At 38.8% G+C, this 22,619-nt stretch overlaps 1 long non-coding RNA gene across 2 annotated transcripts in view; it reads left to right on the top strand.

Moving 5' to 3' along the window:
* Nucleotides 1–22,619, top strand: part of LOC118014106 — a 204,932-nt gene that overhangs the window by 84,996 nt on the left and 97,317 nt on the right. The gene's annotated exons all lie outside the window — the stretch shown is intronic.

Raw genomic sequence — 22,619 nt, 5'->3', positions numbered from 1 at the left:
CCTACTGTATTCCAAGTACATGGTATGGGGCTCCTTTTTATAGAGTTTAATAGCAAAGGAAAACCTTAAACTAACAATAGTCAACTAAAGACTTTGAGAATGAATAAAGAAACACTTATTACAGGCTAACATTTTGTTTTTTCATTTAAGTGGATTTCGATCATCTTTTCATTTAAGGACAAATCATGGAGGGGGGGAAACAAGATATTCAATGTTCGACTTTTTCTGTAATTTCTCAAATAGTTTTTAAGCAAAGCATTTATTCAAATGGATAGTGAATGAAGAAATGAGAACCCCAGAATTATTCATCATTAATCCATCCATTGAATAAATACTAATGAGTTTTAACTCTGAGATATGTACTAGCATAGTTGTTGGGTGCAGTGAATTAAAAAGCACATCTCTGGGGCACCAGGGTGGCTCAGTCAGTTAAGCAGCTGGCTCTTGATTTTGGCTCAGATCATGATCTCAGGGCCCTGGGATCAAACCCCACATTGGGCTCCACACTCAGTGAGACATAATTTTGAAAATGCATCAGGTGTGTGAATAGACACTGTTACAAAGTGTTTCTGGAGCACAGAGATGCTCAGAAGGATTTCAGCAAAGCAATGGGGAAGAAAAGCTTTCCACTTCTTTTAAATCCCAGGTTTGACAGTTTGCTTCTTTGTATATACACTTGCAACTTTAGAACAAAATTTATACTCTAAATGTTTCATGTGGCCAATATCGTGCAAAATGTATTGTAGTGGGTATACACCAGACACGTACAGAATGGTTTCCTCAGCTATCCCTTCTTTGGGAACTGCCCCATGATCCCACCATCCAGAGTCACAAAAGTGGACCTTTGGGAGTCCTGTCATAAAATAACTCTGTTTTATGACTAGGGAGAGTCACTTGATCCAAACTGTATTGGAGTTTCTTTCCTAGAATTCTAGAAGTGAGACCCAGAGGATGAGATTCATTTTCTCTGTGAACTGGACCTTATGCCTAGTCCAGAGCTATTGGAAGTCTTACTTCTCATGTGGATTTAAGAACAAAGGAAACCAGTCTAGACACAGTGAGAAGAAATCTTATTCACTTGAAGGAGAAACAAAAGAGAAAATTCCAATGGCTTTGTAGCCTTGGTCCAGACCCTTCCAGAAGTCTTGTAGCATTCATGCCTTTAAGCATAAGGGATTTTTTTGGATCCTAATAATAAAGTTCCATTCTCTGCCTAAGCTAGTTAGAATGGGTTTCTGCAATTAAAAAAAAAATCCTAAATAATTCCAGTAGGAATCTATTGTTTACTTCCTCAGATTTCCTCTTTGACTCCTGTCTACCTGCCTTCTCCTTTTCTACCAGCATCTAGAAACCACTTTGGGGGAACTTTTTTTTTTTTTTTTTTTTATGTTTTTAGCCACTGTGGAAGGTGAAGTGAGTGGGATTGACTTCCCCTCAGGCCCAGGGAGGGACCTTCTGCAAAGCCCATACTCTTGCTTATAGTGATTGGTTTCAGAATAGGTCTGTGAGTTTCCACTTAAGTGGATGGCCTGAAGAGATGCTAAGTGAGAAATTCTGGGAGAAATACCCCCACTGTCATTTTACTAGAGATGTTCTCTCCTCTTCCAAACAATGCGGCAGGAGAATGTGAAGTCTACAGGTGCTGTAGATCTTCCTATTGTGGAAGGAAGCAGGGAGCCCGAGGAGGGCTCAGGACCCTGAGATCATGACTTGAGTAGGAGGGACACCCTTAACCAACTGAGCCAAAGGAGGAGCTGAGAACACAGAGAAACAGATACATGGTGGCTTCATGGATCAGATCATGACTGAAGTCAACACTGAGTCTGTACATTTATTTTTTCCTCTTTATTTTATTTATTTATTTTGGTTTGAGTCATTTGAGTCAGACTTGCTACTTCTAAACAAAAACATCATAACCAACAGCAATGCATTCAGAATATTTTCGCCAGGTCCTTGGTTTTTTTTTTTTTCTAACATCTTTGCCTGAAAAACCTTCAGATTTATAGACCCTGGGTTTATAAATGCAGTCACTTCTGTTGTCCTTTTGAAATGTTGATCTGATAGTATTGCTCTTACTCACATATTACAATGAGGCGACATTTGGACAGTCCACAGTATCAAATGGGGAACAGAATGTTAGAGATGAGACAAGAGAATGAGATGTACTCTTTTGATCAGGGATATCTTAATACAATACTTAATAAGTATTATGTACTTAGAAATTGAGTAACCTCAGAAGTTTTAGTTTCTGGAACACCTTTTTTTTTGTGTGTGTGTGAATATTTTCAACTAATAGTTTTAGGTTTTTAGGCTTAAGGATTAGAAAGCTTTCTGGCAAGGGATGTTGTAGATAAAATTGCACCTCCCAAAGTAGGATAACCTGCTCTATAAACTGTTAAATTATGTCTTTAACTTAGCCATTTGTCATAGAAAGGGGTGATAAATATTTTTGATAACTTTAAAAAATATATTTTATTTATTTGAGAGAGAGAGAGAGAGGAGCAGAGGGGGAGGGAGGGGAGGAGGCAGAGAATCTCCAGTAGACGTCTTGCTGAGCACAGAGCCTGACGCAGGGCTTGATCTCATGACCCTGAGATCATAACCTGAGCTGAAACCAAGAGTTGGATGCTCAACCAACTGAGCAGCCCAGGCACCCTCATTTTTGATAATTTTAAACCAAACTGTCCCTCTAGAAAATGATCAGATATTCTATGGTTGAGCTAGTCTTCCTATCCAGTGAGGTTGCCTCTGAGGATTCTTGCGAATAAATTATGTATTCTCTTGCCAGCACCAAGCTTTGGACCTCCATTCCACTGCTGGGGGATTCTCAAAATTCTCAAGTTTCTGTAAATATAGACAAGTTAAAATTCTCTTCCCTTGCCTTCCTCTTTCTCCTTCATCTCTTTTTCATCTTTCTCTTCCTTTCTTTCTCATTTTAACAAACCCAGAGAATATTTTTACTGGAAATACCCTTCTGTCTTTAAACTTCCCATAACAAAACCAATAAATAGACTACAGACCTATCCAATCAAATCTTTATTTATGCTTAATTTGAATCACCAAATAACTGTGGATAAAACTATAAGCCTAAATGATCTGTTTACCAACTTCTCTATTTCAAGTTTTGGAGATCTAGCCTTCTATAAAAAAGCTGTTTTTAGATTTCTGAGTACATGATCACAAATGTTAGCTAACTCTTCTTTCCTTGGATGATGAGTAAATTTGGACAAAGATGTTTTGTGTATTGTTTTGACTATTCCTTTGTCACAGGATCCTTCTGGTATTCTGGAAACTCAAATACCTGACAAGACATGTTGTTAGTATCACTAGATAAAAGAGTAGATTTAAGAAACAGTTTCTTGTTCAGACACCATCAGTGTTTGAAAGAAATCACTTTCCTTTCTCATATGGTGACATTTAGAAGTCGTACTCTAGACAGTAATTTTTTAGGGTGTTGTGATCTACAAGACTTGTGACTTAAATCTCAAGTTTAGAAAAGAATCTTAAGATGCAATGTTCTTGGGGTGCCTGGGTGGCTCAGTTGGTTAAGGGTCTCCCTTCTACTCAAGTCATGATCTCAGGGTCCTGAGCCCTCCTCGGGCTCCCTGCTCAGTAGGGAGTCTGCTACTCCCTCTCCTTTTGCCTCTCCCCCTCCACCGCTCAGGCTCTCTCTCTCTGTGTCTCTCAAATAAAGAAATAAAGTCTTAAAAATAAAAGATGCAGTGTTCTTTCCTATAACGTATGAAATGCTGAAGGCAGCTGTCAAAGATGTGAAAACAGGGCTACTAGACAGAGAGGTTTAGTGGCTTGCTTAAAGTCACATAGATGGTAAGTGTCTGACCCTAATGTCTAGGCCCTTAGCCACAAGAATAATAATTCTTAATTCACTGAGCACTTCCTTGAGCCAGGCAAGGCTTCACATGCAGTAACTTGACAGTAACTTCTCTTACTTTACTTATTTATTTACTTATTTCTGTATGTTTTGTGCCCATACAATGTGATATCTTCATAACTGTTAGTTTAAGTAGACCCCCTCATGGGTCTAGATGACAAGCTGGATTTTGATGGAAGGTAGGCCAAGAGTAAGTGCTGGAGAGAGGACCAGCTCTTGTGATGAAGTGGAGATTTTTTTTTTTTTAATTGTGGTAAGAACATTTAACATGAGGTCTACCCTTTTCACAACATTTTAAGTGTACAATACAGTATGGACAACTATAGGCACTCTGTTGTACAGAGGATCTCTAGAACTTATTTAAATGCATGACTGAAACTTCATACCCATCGAATAGCAACTTTCCATTTCCCCATTTCCCAAGCCACTGGCATCTAACATTCTACCCTCTGCTTTTATGAGTTTGACTATTTTAGGTATCTCATATAAGTGGAATCATGTAGTATTTATCTTTGGGAGACTGGTTTTATTTCACTTAGCATAGCATCTTCCAGCTTCATCCATGTTATATATGGCAGGATTTCAAGAAGTAGAAATTTTTAATAAGAATAACGGACATCCACTGATACTGGTGCTCATACTTCACAGGTTGTGGTAGAGGTTGGATGCTTTCTCCTCTTCATCTGTAGCAAAACCCCTGGCTTTTAGCTGGGCACACCTGCAGAAGTGATGTGTTCTGGAAAATGTCCTTAAAGACTAGGAGCATGCCCTTCTTTTCTGCTTCTGTCCTCCTGCATGGGATGGGGCCTGAATAACTGGAGCTCCAGGAACCATCATGTACCATGAGGGAAGCTTGGGGATTAGGCAACAAGGTAGAAGTAGCCTGACTTTCTGATATTACAAAGGGCCACTTGTGTTCTAGAATGAATCTCTTTGGACACTTGCATGTGAGAGTGAAGGAAACTTACCTTGTTTAAACCATAGTTATTTTTGAAATGCTATTCATAGCTGAAATAAATCCTAACTAATTCACATATATCATGTCATTTGATCCTGACAATAACTCTCTGAGATAGGTACTATTATTATCTCATTTGTAGGTGAAGAAATCAAGGCCCAGAGAACCTTAGTAACTTTCTCATGGTCATCCAACTATTGGATGGTAAAGCTGGGATTCTAATACCCCCTCTTAGAAACAAGAATGTATTCATCAAATATTAGATTAACTGGACAAAAAATCCCCCCTGGTCTTATGTCTCTAGTTAGGGTATCTTTCTAATAAGACTACGTGAGAGGCCTGACCCTCTAGACAAATAGTTCATTGAAAAGCTCTCATCACAGCAGATACCTAGTGGAGACTACATAATGTTTTGGTTAGGATGTTTTTGTCTTTGTTACTGAATATTTAATTCAAACTGGTTTGAACAATTAAGAATTTTTTTTTTTTTTTTAGCTTACATAAAAGGAGAATCAGACATAGAGCGGTCTTCAGGGTTAGTTGATTCAGCAGGTAGGTGATGTTAATAAGAACACAGGCTCTTTCCCCTCTCTGCTCTGTGGCCCACAGCATCAGTTTCATTCAGAAGTTGGTGCTTTCTGTGGTAACAAGAAGGCTGCTTGTAGCAATCAGGATTATCCATTTTCTTATTCACATCTAGCAGAAAGAGAGAAGGCATTTCCTCATTTTTCTTTTAAAATTGAGATAGAACTTTCTTATAAGCTTCCTGATAACATTCACCTGTCCAATAGCAATTGGTTCTAGGTATAGACTGAAGGGAAATGTCAACATATAAATGATAATTGAGGCCATGGGAGTGGATGAGAGCAGGGTTGCCTGCTGGAAAACATACCATGTGAGGTTTAGAAAAAGAAACTCCCTCTGGGCCAAATAATTAGAAATCTGCATGGCATCCTTTCCTCTCCAAAGGCCTACACTGCTCCTGCCTTAGGACTTCAGCCATAACTAAATTCCCCTCCTCCTGGACCAGGTGGCTCTGTACAGGACACTCCCCTCATCATCAGATGTAGCAACAGAGATAAAATGGCCCAGGGAAGTGGTAGCCTGAGCAAAGGAGAGGTCGTTGGTCAAAACTACAAGGAAGACATTTTTTCTTTCATTGACTGGAGTCCAGAACTGTAGTGATGCCCCTGCTATATGACAGGTCCACAGCAGAGTGGGTCCATCACCTCCATCATCCTAAATACGGTACCTCGGTTAACACAGGTCCAATACTGCATGCCACAATAAACGGTCCACTTACATCCACCTGAAATCTCAGGTCTTTTTCATATGAACTATTTCTCAGATGCATCCCTATCAGACAAAGAGGTTTGGAAGAAGAGCCCGTAAGTGAGAAATAGAGACCAAGATGGTGAGACCATCAGAGTCAGCAGAGTGGCCAAGAGAATCGGATGCTTCAATCTTGGAGTCAGCTGATGGTGTGTGGCTTGTCCCTACCCTGTCAGTTTGTGTGTGATGGTCTCCCTTCTCTCACATTGAGGGTATACTGATACATTTCACCTCATGGCCCAGTTGCCGGCATCTCGAAGGTATTCACCAAACATAACTTTGCTGTGTGGAGGGGGATTATCTATCCCCTATCGCGGCTGTGTCTCTGAAACAGTGAAATGCATGGAATGCTGTCACTTTTCCCATGCACTGCCGCCAGCATCCTGCCTGCCTCCTCCACTGGGCTTCTCTTGTTGGTTCTCTCCTCCCATGATGCAATGTTCCTCACCAGGCCCCGCAAATTCTTTCTTGTCTTCCTTTTTTGGCAAAAGGGGGATGGTATGGGCTAGAGGGGGTTGCAATCTCCACCTGTGCCTATAAAGGGAGGTCACTGATGGGAGTCCTGGGGGGAATAGTGCTCTGGTAGCCCCAACCAACGGTCCTCTGGTTTTGTGCCTAAAGGCAGGCACTGGGGAGAGAATTAAAATCTCTCATTCCTCTCAGGCAGACAGTTTTGTTCTTTCTCAGGTTGTAAACCATGTGTCATCAAAAGATTGTGATTCCTAAATTAGCTTCATGGGGTATGCTGGGACAGCTGAATTTCCTCTTAGAATCTGGCAATGGATTGCCTGTCAATCATAGGTCTTGGTGTCGTGCGTTTTTCCTCTTACTGTCTTCACGGGCACCTTAGGGGACATTGTGAGACATTACTTCTGAGAATGCTAGCCGAAGGTCATTTAAAACTGGTCTTCACCACAGTATTTAGATAACTGCATCTGTAAAGCCACTTAAAATAATTTTTCTGTTTAGAAATGAAAAGAAGTCTCATTACTGGTTTGACTAGGTGCCTATTTAAATGACTAATGCCACCTCAGCTTAATTACTGATCTCCCTATTTGAAGTTAATACGCAATTTTTAAACCAACACTTTCTCTTCAACACTAAAAACATTGCTGCCTGGTTTCTATATAAATTAAAAAGTATCTCAAGTGACTTTCCTGTGTCCATGCCTCTTTATCAAAGCTTCCCTGATACCAACATTTACTGAGCCAGAATTTCCTCTTAACAGGTAAATATGGCCTTGTATCATCAACTCATATTTTAAATATGTAAGAATTTATTTTCCCCTCAACAAAATTCCTCAAAGACTAGAATGGTAATATATATAAATATAACACATATATATGTATTATACATATATAAATGCATATGACATGTAAAACGTATATATATATAATATACATATATTTAATACATATGTTATTTATAAAATATATATATATTTGCTTTTACTCCTTCCAAAATATTGATTGCATCTTCTTTCACATTTCTGTACCTACTGATACCACTCTAGTAATGCTCTAGTATTACAATGGTAATCCATCTTTCTTGTAATTTCTCCTCATCTCAATTTATATTGCATGAAGTAGCTAGATCAGACTTTTGGGGAACAGTTCTCGTCTTGCTACCTCTTGTGCAAAAATGGTTTTAAAAAATTCCCTATATTTCTTTAACAATAAAGTATAAAATCTTTAGCAACATGTTTTTGGGTACCCCAGGTCCTATGGGGTCCTCTTATTTGATATTTCTCTAGCATTTTGAACTGTATGACCTGACCTTATTTTTTCAAAACTTTCTTCTCCCTTAGCTTCTAGAACAGCTTTTTCTCTTGACTCCACCAGTATCTCTGTTAATTGCTCCTCAGTTTCTTTTGCTGGACCTCAATGTGTCTCTCAAATCTTGATATACTCTAACAGATGCTTGACCTCTTCTGTTATCTCTCCACACTATAGGCTCTTCCTGGGGAAGCTAACTTATTCTCCAGCACTAACTTGCATGTACACAGTAAGGACTCCAGAGTCTTAGTCTTCAGCCCTGACTTATCTACCTTGTTCCAAACATGTGTTTTCAAATGTCTGGTGAAAAAATCCTATGCTTATGTCCTCCATTAAGGAAGTTTTGGGCTTCTCTTGTTGGTTCTCTTGTTGGGCTTCTCTTGTTGGTTCTCTCCTCCCATGATGCAATGTTCCTCACCAGCCCCCGCAAATTCTTTCTTGTCTTCCTTTTTTGGCAAAAGGGGGATGGTATGGGCTAGAGGAGGTTGCAATCTCCACCTGTGCCTATAAAGGGAGGTCAATGGCTTAAGGTAGTTGCATTATTAAATTTTTGGGGAAAATCCATTCTTCTTGTATGGAAATAACCTAAAAATCAAATTTCCATAATGGATGAAGAAGGAAGAAGAACAGTAGCAAGTGGGCTTTCCTTTTGATTTTGGTACTTATTTGCCATATAACCTTAAAAATGTCACTTAAATTCATGGGTCCTCAGTTTGATGTCTTTAAAATATGCACTAATCTAGTTGAGGCAGCTGGTGTGGTGGGAAATGGCCTGGGTCTGAAGTCTTATCTTGGTTTTGTTCCAAATGAACAAAGTGACATTGGTGAGTCATTTTCCCTCTCTAGTTCGTTCTTTCTTATGAAATAAGAAGATTGGATTAGTTATTAAAAGACCTATTCTATGTACCAGTATCCTTTTGTAAGGTACATATGATTGTGGAAACACCTTGCAAACTGTTAGGTATTATACAGTTCTAAGGTATCATTAAGAGTACAAACAAGGGGGCCCTGGGTGGCTCAGTCATTAAGCATCTACCTTTGGCTCAGGTCATGATCCCAGGGTCCTGGGATCAAGCCCCGCATTGGGCTCCCTGCTCGGAGGGAAGCCTGCTTCTCCCTCTCCCACTCCCCCTGCTTGTGTTCCCTCTCTCGCTGTGTCTCTCTCTGTCAAATAAATAAATAAAATCTTAAAAAAAAAAAGAGTACAAACAATCAGGGCTCCTGGGTAGCGCAGTTGGTTAAGCAACGGACTCTTGGTTTCACTCAGGTCTGATCTCAGGGTCGTGAGATTGAACCCCCTGTTGGGCTCCACACTCAGCGTGGAGTCTGCTTGTGTTCTCTCTCCCTGTCCCTCTGCCCCACCCCCAGCTCTCTCTCAAATAAATAAGTCTTAAAAAAAAAAAAAAAGTATAAACAATCAAGTTGGCCTTGAAGATGAAGGGCTAAATAATCAAGAACTGATAAGCTTCTGGGTTCTGTTAGGATCTACAATGATGGAATCATTTGAGTTCATGAGCAACTTTTAAGTTAAAATCCCTGAATTACTATTCACCATCAGTATAATCACCAATATTTATTGTTTATAATAACTTCGTATTGGCAGCATAATTAATAGTATACTCCTAATACTGCATATTGTAGTATATACTAAAGTGTAGTATATACATACTAAGAATATAGAAACCATTTTTTATTGCTTCTCTTACTTCTAGCAGGTTGGCTCTTAATAGGTGTCAGTAAGCTTTTTTGTTTTAAGTAAATGCGATTATATACTACAAATTGAGCACAACAAGAAGGAACATTTGAGGGCGCCTGGGTGGCTCAGTTGGTTAAGCGACTGCCTTCGGCTCAGGTCATGATCCTGGAGTCCCGGGATCGAGTCCTGCATCGGGCTCCCTGCTCGGCGGGGAGTCTGCTTCTCCCTCTGACCCTCCTCCCTCTCATGCTCTCTGTCTCTCATTCTCTCTCTCGCAAATAAATAAAATCTTAAAAAAAAAAAAAAGAAGGAACATTTGAAATAGGAAAGTGTAAAAAATCTAGTAAGAGATAAAGGGAACTATATCCTGTAGAGACCTTACAGTATGGTAAAGAGATCAGTTACTATATGACACACAATTCTCAAAAGTTTTAAAGGGGAAAAGAGATTCTAACCCTTCTGGATTTATGTGACTTCCCTATTCATATTTTCTGTTCCATTTAGGCACCATTTGAATGGTCAACAAAAGTTTTGTCTTTTTTTCTAGGTAATGGTTGTAGAAGAGATTTGACTAATTACCCTTCCTCCCCGCAACTTCTAGTCTGACCCGGGATGAACAGAGGTTCACACATGCACACACGCTCAACCTACTTGGAAATGAAATCCGTCCTTTTGGAAGTTTAACCACTTTAGGAAACTTATTTGATGCTACATCTGTCATGATTTTATGCAATTTGGCACTTACGTTGTCCATATGCTAATTTTATAACAACAAAGCAAGACAATTTTAAAACATCCTTATAAAATAAATATTTATGTTTTATGTGCATGATGCTTACAATATACCTAAAATCTGTTTTTCATCTTATCAAAGTTTTTTATTTACTTCAGATATTTGTTTTGATTTTAATTCAAACCACACATCTTTTCTATTTAGTCATAGGAATGAAATTATCTGCCTATCTGCCTTAAAAAATACACTCTTTTCTTTTAATTTCCTTATCTATCTGGGCTATGCAGAAGGTGTTTCCTCTGAGACTTGAGTCTATGAATTCCTCAATAATTCCTACCTCACTGATGAAGAGTTCCAGGCAGGTTATTCATAATTGCTGTCGTCAGTAACCTCACTCACAGTATTAGCTGTCAGATTCACTGACAAGCTTCCTTTGTTATTGGCCTTAGTAAGACAAACCTTGGTTTATCTTTCATGACAGCTCATAGGCTGTCTTGGATGCCCTGCCCAGCAAGGAGGCGTGGAATGCCACCCTTCTTTACACATTGTCATTCCTGATGCCGTGAGCCATTTCCCAACTCTTACTTAGTCATTTCCTTTTAACTCCTGGGTGATGTTCGTTGCATTTCTTGGGCTTGGTTGGGTAGCTAGGTAACACTGAGATATGCAAATGGTTTCTTTACATTATCATTTGCTTTCAAGCAGAGTTTGCTGTTGAGGGCTACATGAGTTAAAGATTTATAAAACTGCTTTCAAGATCATTATCTTTTTGTGTTTCCAGACTCTAGCCAAGAAAAGGTATTACCGTTAGTCATTGGCAGATCACTGGGACTTATCTAAATAAATTTTGTTTAGGGTGATACTCCCCAGACTCTTGTCCTAGGATGTGCTCACCTTGACCCTTGGGGTCAGGGTAGGGAAGCAGAGGAGGGGAATGGTATTGTTATGACTAGACCTGGAAACCCTGTGCCATCTTTAGCATATTTATGAGGTAGCAGCATGCATGACATCTGTGCCAGATGGTCTGTGAAATGGAGAAAGTATGCATACGTTATTGTCCAAGTTTGGGTAAGTAGTAGTGGGTGGCTAAGAAGAAATTAGCAATGAAGGGCGACTGGGTGGTTCAGTCAGTTAAGTGTATGACTCTTGATTTTGGCCCAGGTCATGATCTTAGGGTCATGAAATTGAGCCCTGCATTGGGCTCTGTGCTGATTGCGGAGCCTGCTTGAGATTCTCCCTCCCTGTGCTCCTCCCCTCACTAGCATGCTCTTGCTAAAAATCAATCAATCAATAAATAAAATCTTTAAAAAAAAAAGAAATTAGAAATGAAAGTCCAAGGAATGACTAATATTTGTCTTAAATGACCTAAGAATGTTTTTTAAACTAAATTGGAAATATACAAGTGTGCGGTCTTTTGGTAAAGTCTAATATATACCATTTCTCTTTGGGATAGATTTGCTTATTTATTCACTTAACAACACTTATCAGGCATCTTTCATATGTCTCAGCCTTTGTTAAACACTGAGAATAAAAGGGAATGTAAAGCATAGATTATTTCCTCTGAGGAATTCATAGTCTAATGAAAGGATAGATATACATTTAAATGTAATGTGATAGTGGTTGAACAGTCCTTCTTTAGTCCTGGTGTGTGGTCTTTCCCTTCTACTTCATCTGCCATCAGGGTGACAAAGACTTTCATTCCTTTCAGGGTACGAGGCATGCATATAAGTATTCTGGGCCATTGAAGAGATAATTTCCAATGTAGCACAATTAAGAAGGGGCTATCTTGGGGAGTGGAAAAGCCACACCCAAAGTGATGGCAAGAATGGCTAACTACTTCTCAGCTAGGGTGAGAGATGTTGTTCTCTGGAGTTTTGAGGAAGATCTGAAGACTTGGGTCCACTTGTAAGCAACAGCCTTGCATGGTAAGGGGACAGCTCCCTAGTCCTCTCCATGTATTTGTCCTAACCCTGGGTAGGGTTGGAGAGCATGCATGGAAGTTAGAAAGCCAATGCATGCTCTAAAGAAGGGAATTGGGCCAATTGTGTCATCTTGGAATGTAATTCTGTGCTACTTCCTTTGGGTCTCCTTTTAGAATTTTTCTTTAAAGTGGTGGTTCTGTGCTGTGGAACCTCTATGGCTGTCTGATGTTTCTCAGATAAATAAATGCATAAGTAAAACATATAGTATTGCAAAAGAAACCAATTATGTTGAAATATCGTAATCAAAATATTAAAAAAAAAAAACAGTGATAGAGGAGACTTCCATTTCCTGGAAGATGGAATACATCTTCTTTTCCTTATTCCTCCCACTAAATATAACTAAAAGCCCTGGACATTACATATGAAACAAACAAACAAAAGACTCTGAAAGGTGGAGAGAAATAGAAAGACCAGCTAGAGACTTTAGAGACCAAGGAATGATATGGTTGTGATTTCCCTAGATTGTCTTTTTGCCTTATATATTCTAGACCTAAAGCTAAAAAGCTGGCAAATCAGAAATGTCAAGGCATGCAGACAAAAAAGTCCCGACAGAAGCTTTCTTTCTTTACAGCCAAAGGACCAGGAAAAGGAAAGTCTAGCAAGACAGAAAACTTTAAACAATAAGCACTCCACTCCAGCCAAACACCATAGAAAAAAATCTGTGGTTCCACCCACACCTCTGCCGGCAAAGGCTGAATAGGGAGTGTAGTGGAGTTCTAGTGGAGAGTTGTGACTCCTACCCCTGCTCAGCAGTAATGATAAGCTTCTCTTCCCCTCAAGTATCAACAGAGGCCAAGTGGGAAATTTGGACCCCTAGTCCACCTGAAATAATAAGGCAGCATTTCCCTTCTCCTGCTGGAGCAGTGTCAGATGAAACCAGCTAAAACAGAAAGTTTCAATAGAACCCAGAGTCTCATAACAAAATATTCAGAATGTCCAGATTTTTATTCAAAATCAATTGTCATACCTAAAAACAGGTTAATCTTAGCTCGAATGAAAAAAAAAAAAAGACAATCAGTAGATGCCAACAAAGAGATGACAGAGATGTTAAAATTATCTGGCAAAGATATTAAAGCAACCTCTTAAAAAACACTTCAGTAAGCAATTATGAACATACTTAAAACATAAGAAAAGTAGAAAGTTTCAGCAAAGAGATAGAAGATATCAAGAAGAATCAAATGGAAAAATTAGAGATGAAAAATACAAGAACCTAAATAAAAACATTCAAAGGATGGGCCCAACAGCAGAATGCGTGAGACAGAGGAAACAATCAGTGACCTTGAAGATAAAATAGAAATTCTCCAGTTTGAAAAAGTAGAGAAAAATGTAGGAAAAAAAAAGAACAGTGCTTCAAGTACCTGTGGGTTTATAACAATAAAAAAAATTGAACATTTGTGTCATTAGGAGAAAGGATGAGAGTAAGGCTGAGAAAGCAATAGCTGAAAACTTCCCAATTCAGCAAGAGCACTTAAACCTACATAATCAGAAAGCGAGTGGATCACAAAAAGGATAAACCCATAGAAACCCACATCAAAATGTATCATACACAAACTTCTAAAACTAAAAACAAAAGCAAAATCTTGTGAGGAGTAAGAGAGAATGACCTTACTCTAGGGAGAAAGCAATTTTAATGACAGGAGATTTATCAGAAATCATGGAGGCTGAAGAAAGTGGCATGTCATTTTTAAGAGCTGGAAGAAAAGAATTATCAACCCCAAATTCTATATCCAGTGCAAGTGTCCACTAGGAATGAAGGAGAAATCAAGACATTCTCTGATGAATGAAAACTAAGACCATTTGTAATTATTAGAACTACTTACAGTTCTTATCTCATGAAAGCAAGGGGAAGACAGGCATACCAATAACCAACTCAAAACATTAAGTAGCAAAAGAGAGTTTAATATTAAAAATCAGGTGTTGGGCATTCTATTTCAGCTTTCATAGTAAAATAAATAATCCAATTAGAAAATGAACAAAATGACATGAAAAAAAGACATGAGCAGACATTTCACCAGGGAGGATATACAGATGGCAAGCAAACTCATGAAAAGATATCCAACATCATTAGCTTTTAGGGAAATGCAAATTAAAACTACAATGAAATAGCACTAAAGTAATACATTGTTTTAACACAAAATGCTTGTGAGGATGGGAAAAAACTGGATCACTCACACATATATTGCCAGTGAAAATGTAAAACGGGATAGCCACTCCAAAAACAGTGTGGCAGTTTTCTCACGTAACTAAACATGCAACTACTGTATGACCCAGCAATTGCACTCTTGAGCAGTTATTCCAGACAAATGGAGACTTACACCGACACAGCAACTGATACATGAATGTTTATAGCAGTTTTATTTACAATAGTCAAAAGTGGAGGCAATCCAGATGTATTTCAATGGCTAAATGGTTAAAAAGATGGTGTTAGACTCACACTATCGAATGCTATTCAGCAATAAAAGGAAAAGCCACTGATACATGCAGCATCTTGGAAGAATCTCCATAGTATTATGCTGAGTGGAAAATCTAGTCCCCAAAGGTTACACACTGTAGGATTCCATTTATATGGACATTCTAGAAATAACAAAATTATGATGGCAGGCCAGGGTGCCTTGGTGGAGAGTGAAGGTAATAATTTAAGAAACTATCAAAGAAAGCTGGAAAAGTAATTGAACCAGAATGAGAAGAGCCTACTAATAGATTTGGAGCTGATTGTATAAACGATATGGGGTTGCTGAACAGGCTTTCCTAGACGGAAAAATGAAGGTGGAGATCGGATTTGATTTGAGGAAGGGAAGGGGAGTTAAATTTGGATGCCTCTGTGTGCCAGCACAGTGATAAGTGCAATGCATGTAGTGCTTCTTAGATTTCTTAAAACTGTTTCTAACGTTGATATAATTTACAAGTAAGAAGACAATCTGAGAGAGCTTCAGTATTGTCCCAGAGACTGAACAACTAATTAAAATGGCGGAATCAAGATGACAACTGAAGTCTGATCTGTCTTTCAGCTCCATGTTCTTTCCACGCCTTTCCTCAGGTAGGATGAACTGGAGTGAGGCCAGTCTGAAGGTGGGAGAACTTTCAGGAGAAAGTTGTAGTCAGGAATCCAGCTGCGAGGTGGTGAGAGGCTGCCCAAAGGCAGACTGTCTTCGTTCAATTGTTTGTTTTTTTAAGAAAAATGGTGTTATCCTGGAATTACTTAAATGCTATTGTTGTTGGGTTTCCTTGTGGAAATTTAAGGAGTAGAGCTCTGAGGCAAATCTCTGAGGTTTAGTGACTCAGTAATGTGAGTGGGTGAGGTTTCTAACTTTCACAAAAAGGTATATGGTGGCAGGTTTTTAGCCCAGGGGATGGAGTGGGTGGTGATAATGTCAGCAACATGATAGGGCACTAGGGAGAGAAGCAGGATGCTACCTGAGGAAATAAACCATTAACAAATAATCAGAAGGGGAGTAGCTTGGAGCATCAAAATAACATTAGCAAGAAAATTTGGATAACCGTGGTATCCTTAGTGATTTGAGAAATACCTCAAGGGATTTTTATTTTTTAGAACTTAAAAGATACTGAATGTAATACGTTGGTTAAAAAATTATCCTTTTTATAGGTAAAAATTATTTTGGAATTAATAAAAATTATGGCTTAGCTAAAACAAGTTCAAAGGCTCTTATTTAAAGAGGACTTGTTGTTGCAAAGCAGAACCGGGCTTTGGTTTAACCGGTCAGTCAACACAAGTTCAGGGAGCATCTAACAACACTACACAGCTCAAATATGCCTTCCCGGACCACCCCATCTCTTTCCTATCTGACTGATTAGCTTATTTCTTTCATAGGCATTTGTCATAATCTAGAATTATCTTGTTTATTCACTTGTTCGTTATCCATTGACTCCAGTGGAATGTCAGTTCCACAAGGGGCTGGAAACCTCTCTCTTTTATTCAGCCTGGTATCCCCAGTGCTTTGCACACAGTAGGTACTCAGCAAGGTTTTGTTGAATGAAGTACTGGAGGCAAAGATTGATAAGCTGGCGTGCTGGGGAATGTGAGTTGGGTCTTGAAGAATATGTAGGATATAGGTAGGATAAATGAAGTAGGGCTCCTGTTTAGGGGCACCTGGTTGGTTCAGTCAGTAGAACATATAACTCTTCATCTTGGGGTTCTAAGTTTGAGCCCCATGTTGGGTGTAGAGATTACTTAAAAATAAAATCTTAAAAAAAAAAAAATCTTTTTGTTCAGTCCCACCTAGAATATTTACATGTTTTCCTTTTAACCTTTGCAGAATGCATTTTGAGCGAGGAAGTGTTTATTTTTGTAGCAGTTTGTACAAATTCAAAAGAAATGCATGTTGTTGTCTAAGTAGTTGGAACACAAAAATCATACGTTAACGTAAAGCCTATATTAAATCATATCAACAATAACTGAAGACCATGAAATCAAAGATACAGGATTGAGAACTGCCTTCCCCCAAACTTGAAAGCTTTGAATTTTCCTGTTAATGATAATAACATGATTTCTATTTTGCATTTAAAGCTTACAGATTTCCTTCACACTCATTCTATCCTTTGACCCTCACCAGAACTTGAGGCTAAGTGATGAGCTGAATGAGAAAACTGTGGCTCATAGAAGGGACATTTCCATACACAAAACTTTAGGAAGTGGAGCTGCAAATCAGATTTCTAAAGCTATTCCTTGTATTACACTTATTTGCTCCTTTAATATTTTCCAGCCATGTTTGAAATGATAAAGACAACAATTCATGCTGTCAGGATAAAAATCATGTGTGTTCTGGTGCAGTGACCCATTTTGTGACATCCCCAAGTGCTTACTGAGTCATAGACTGCCCCTTCAGTGACTTGGGAACAATATACCAATCAAATTCCTCTTGGAATTGCGTAATAAACACTGCTGATTGACCACACAGTTTCACCTCCTCCTTTCTAACAAAACCCTAAATTTTTTCAGCTACCCATCCTTCCCCGGGCATGATCCCACTCCTAGACTAAAGAGTAGTATTGAATCCTGGTGATTCTATACCCTTACCCATGATCATTCAAAAACACAGCGTTAAGTCAATCCGTGTATGATTTCTTCTCTGGACTGCAACAAGTTGATCTAATTAGACTTAAGAAATAAACTTTTTTCCCTATAGTTGGAGAAGCAATCTTTTGGTGTCCATTGCTGCCCTTGCTAATGGCAACCATTTTGTGACCATGATGGAAGCCACTGTGTTGACAAAACTGAAGTATAGAGGAGGATTGAGAGAAAGGGAGTGCCGAATAACAGCAGGAGGTCTGAGTGCACCAGGACTTGTACCTACCCTAGCTTTGAATTTCTGTATTTTTCATGCCAGTTTGATTGGGGTTTTCTAATACTTGCAGACAAAATCATCCAAGTGCTAGATGTAAGTAAGGAAAACATGCAGGGGCAATCCACCGAAGCAGAAGTTCCCCTGATGGCAGAGATCATAGATCTTGTCCATTGCTCCGTTGGGTACCTGGATGAATCTTGTTGAAGGCATGAAAGCAACATTCTAATTCTAATTCTAATAATTCTAGGGGCACCTGGGTGGCTCAGTCTGTTGAGCATCTGACTCTTGATTTTGGCTCATGATCTCAGGGTCGTGGGGGTCGAGCCCCAAATTAGGCTCAGAGCTCAGTGGGGAGTTGGCTTGAGATTCTCTCTCCCTCTGCCCCTCCCCCACTGCTCATGCTCTCTAAAAAAAAAAAATACATAATAAAAAAAAAATAATTATAATGAGCAAAGGAGTCAGTTCTTTTGAGAAACTGGTTCACTCAAGTCAGGATTTTCATATTAACTGAGTTAGTGGCCTTCCAGTCAACAATATTTGCTGATCTCCATCATGTCTAGAAAATGATGCAAAGTAGTATTAATAGGTAACTCTTAAATAATATTATTATTAAACATCGTTTGCTAGCACCGCCATAAGCATTTTGCATGTATCAATCCATTTATTTAAAAAAAAATTAAAAGAACAAAAAAACCTGTAAGGAGTCTATTACTCCTCTGTTTTCTAGATGAGAGACTGTGAAGTTAGTGTCTGGCTGGCTCAGTTGTAAGAGCATGTGACTCTTAATCTCGGGGTTGTGAGTTCAAGCCCCATGTTGGGGGTAGTGATTACTTAAATAAATAAAACTTCACAAAAAAAAATGTTCCATAATATGTCCGTGTTTGGTCACAGCAAGTAAGAGAGGTGGGATTTGAACTGTGGCAATCTAGCTTCATCGCCTTCATATGGGAAATAGAAGGCACTTTTCCTAATTAAAGGCAACATGGTGGTAAAGAATTTTGAGAACCACTGACTATGAAATGTATTTTGGGCATTGGAAAAAAAATAAGACAGGAAGTATAAGTTTATTTTGGTTTATGATCTATCACCTCAGACTCAGCCTTTACTGCTATGCTCTCCAATAAGGTAGCCACTGACCACATGTGGCTACTGAACACTTGAAATGTGACTAGTGTGCATTTTAATATGCTGTAAGTGTAAACACACAGCAGACTTAATAAGACTTAATTTGAAGACTTAATAAGAAAAAATATATAACCTATCTCTTTAATAATTTGTTATATGGATCACATGTTGCAATGATAGTACTATTCTGATTATACTGGGTTATATAAAATATACTGTTAAAATTAACTTCATTTGTTTCTTTTCGCATCTTTAAATGTGGCTATAAAATTAAAAATTATATATGTGGCATATTTTTTTACTGGATAGCACTACTTTTCTCATTTTATCCTCAGTGTTGTTTCTGGGCTCTTTCTACATTCTCTGGATTTAAAGAAATGACTCAAAGTTCAGAGATACTTCATCAACATTAACATTTTCTATAGTACATAGATTATTGACTTTTTTTCCTAAAAATTGTTGTATGAAGACCAAAATTGTTGTTGAAATTATTGTTACTAGCCATCCTACAATGTTAATCACCTTACTTGCACTTTTGTGGAATGTTACAGGGTTTGTGAAGTTCTGGAATCCGAAAACAGAAGTAGAAGAACTAAGAAAGGGGTAGAACTTTAAGTCCCAACATTGAGGTTACCATGCTCAATGGCCACTTCTGTAAAATCACTTTGTATGAGAATGCACTGGTTTGTGCCAAATGGAAATTTAAAGTCATAAACTTCCCTGTGAGAGGGCAAAGGTCAACTAAGCACCACCTGCTTGTGAAAGCAAAGCTTTATATCTGGTTTTTCTCAGACTCTACCACAGGTCATGTAAACTGCGTATTTTCTTAGTTTTTTCAGTATCACAGTTTCAAAATGCACTTACTGTAGAAAATTTGTGGTTGCGTTCCGAAGCTAAAGACTGAGAGAATCAGTTGGGATGGAAGTGGAATGGGTCTCTGAGATTGGAAGTTGCAAATGCATTAAAAAAAAAAAAAAAAGAAAGACAAAACAACAACCAAGAAAACCAAGTTCCTTCTCACCCCATAGCAGACGGCAGCCAATAGTTTCTTCTCACTTTCCTATTTGGCTCTTTTCTCTTTTTCATTATTTTGACTCTGATATAACGTCTGTACATGTCTAAGATATATACCAGCTAAGGAAACACACAAGCCTCACTCCTAAGGGAAGTTTCCATATAGGTCAGTGCACTTTTTAAACCATATAAATGTCAGATTAACTTGGGATTCCAGAAAATCTAATGTTAGGATCTTATCCAAGATCCACATAGTTTAGTTTTTTTTCCCCACCTCTAAATTTGCAAGGCGAAAATGTAGAGCCAAAATAAAAAGCTTTGCAGACTCCTGAAATTTTTTTTTTTATATCGCTGCTTGTATTTTTTTTTCACTGCATGCATTTTTATGGAAGAGTTTGTGAATCAATCAATCAATGAGCTAATCAGTCAATCAATGATCAATGGGTACTGAGTATTTTTCATGTTTGGAACCTTACTAATTACTCTGAAAATTAAGTAAAATAAGCCAAAATGGTACTGTTATTGACCATTTAGTTGGAAGATACTGACACACCCTTGGCAACCTTTCACAGAGGTGAGACTTGATCTGAGCCTTCAGGGATGAGTCAAACTTAAGGGAAGGGAGAGCAGTTCTAAGCAAGGGGGACAATTTGATCTAATAATGGGGGAAAATCTCAGGAACAATAAGAAAATCCAGCATTGGTTGCTTCTGGTCAGTGGTGAGGAAATAAGACTGGCTAGGCAGAAAAAACAAATAGTAGAGAATTTTTATTGTTAGGTATTGGAGTTTACCTTGATTTGGGAGATACCAGAGAGTTCATATATTTTCTGGTCATAAGAGTGGTGTGAGGAGATCAATGTTCAAATGGCAGTCTAGCGAATGAGTTAGAAGCAGGACGCAGAACCTGAGGTCTATTCAGGTGCGGTTGAAGGAATGACGACCATGGTGTGTAAGCTTGGCTATAGTAGGAGAAGGGAAAGATGCCTGGGATATCCTGAAGGAAGATTTCATAGAGCCTGATGACTAGGCTGGTTGATCATCTTACTGAAATCTGTTTTTAAGAAAAATAAAGTGTAGCTTTTAGTTTTGAGCTTGAGCTTCCAGCTTTTCTGTTCCTGTCCTTCTCAGTAGATGACCATTTCTTTTGCTCTTTCATATCTTCCTTGCCCAGAGAAACCCTGCATAAATGTTTGCCAAAAAAACGAATCAACAAAATAGCTTTCAAATATACATTCTCACAAAAAGTATCTGCTTTTCAAAAATGTCATAGTACAGGGCGCCTGGGTGGCTCAGTTGGTTAAGCGACTGCCTTCGGCTCAGGTCATGATCCTGGAGTCCCGGGATCGAGTCCCGCATCGGGCTCCCTGCTCGGCAGGGAATCTGCTTCTCCCTCTGACCCTCCTCCCTCTCATGCTCTCTGTCTCTCATTCTCTCTCTCTCAAATAAAAATGTCATAGTACAATGCAAGATCTAATCTTGCTTTCCCCTAATTTAAACTGTTTCTCCACCCCAAATTCTCTCTCTTTCATCCTTATTAAATCTACTCATTCTTTAAATCTCATCAAAAATGCCACTTCGTTTTGTTCCTGACTGATTATAGCTAAGGGTATTTGCATTTTTCTTTTGGTAATTAATCACCAGTCATAGCCCACCTTATGTTTTAACTTTTGTACATTATTTCGTGAGATATATATTTTTTAAGGAGGTTCCCCGCCCAAGACAGAGCCCAACACGGGGCTTGAACTCATGACCCTGAGATTGAGACCTGGGCTGAGACACATGAGTCAGACACTGAACAGATTGAGCCACCCAGGTGCCCCTTATTTTGTGAGATATTTAATGGGTGCCTCTTGGAGGACAAGCTGTATGTCTTACATGTCTTTATATTTATTCCCTCTATGGCATAGACTAGTGTTCTGCATAGTGCAGGTGATACATAATCTGCTGTTGTCACATTGAATTATTTATTGGGTAGCATTGTCCTGGTTTGGCACATGGCATTTCTTATCTGGGCTATTAGTGCAGTCTCCTAGCTCATCTCCCTGCCTCCAATTCATCCTTCAAGTTGCTGCCCAAGTTATTTTTATACATTTTAGTTGAGATTGGTATCTATTGCCTCAGAATAAAATCCCAACCTTTAATATTCAAAACCTTCTATCACCTGGTCCTGGGCTACACTTCTATACCCATCCTGGGTCCTATCCTCTGTGGAGTGTGGTCTGGTCATGCTGGACCATGGGCCCAAAATGACTAATATCTGAACTTTGTTGAATCTTGTCACCTTAATCTACAATGCACCTCTTACCCTGCAAGTGATTCCTTTTTTTTTTTTTTTTACCAGTCAGGTCACAGGAGACACTCTTTTGGTCTGTTATTGTCACTTCAAGCAACTCCAAGTTATTCCTTAGCTAGAATGCCAAAAATAAACCTCATCTCCTTGCCATTGACAACAACATGAAAACTTGTTTTCCAAAGTTGTCAAAAGACCAGTATACAGAAATCTCCGTGAAGGTCAAAGCTCACCGTTTAATAGCGGCGAAGTTCTCTATTAAGTCAAACTAACTCTTTTTTTAATCTGCGATTGGTCTAACACAGGAAAACAAAATTAGAAACAGGCTAGTTCCTGGCACAGGGTGGGGCTTTCCTAAAGTCCAAATGCACAATGCATCCCCATCTGTAAGAGAATCACCGACGGCACTGATCAAACATTGTGGCAAAACAGATAAACACACAAAAAAACCCTCTCAAAGACCCATTTCCTATGAAATTTTGAGTGACTGCTTTAAGCCACGTCCCTGAAACTCATCT

Source organism: Mirounga leonina, unplaced genomic scaffold, assembly GCF_011800145.1.
Source record: "Mirounga leonina isolate KUSES-001 unplaced genomic scaffold, KU_Mleo_1.0 Mir_154, whole genome shotgun sequence".
Lineage (NCBI taxonomy): Eukaryota > Metazoa > Chordata > Mammalia > Carnivora > Phocidae > Mirounga > Mirounga leonina.
Note: the sequence above shows the minus strand (reverse complement) of the source record. Positions and strands in the feature narration are given on the sequence as shown.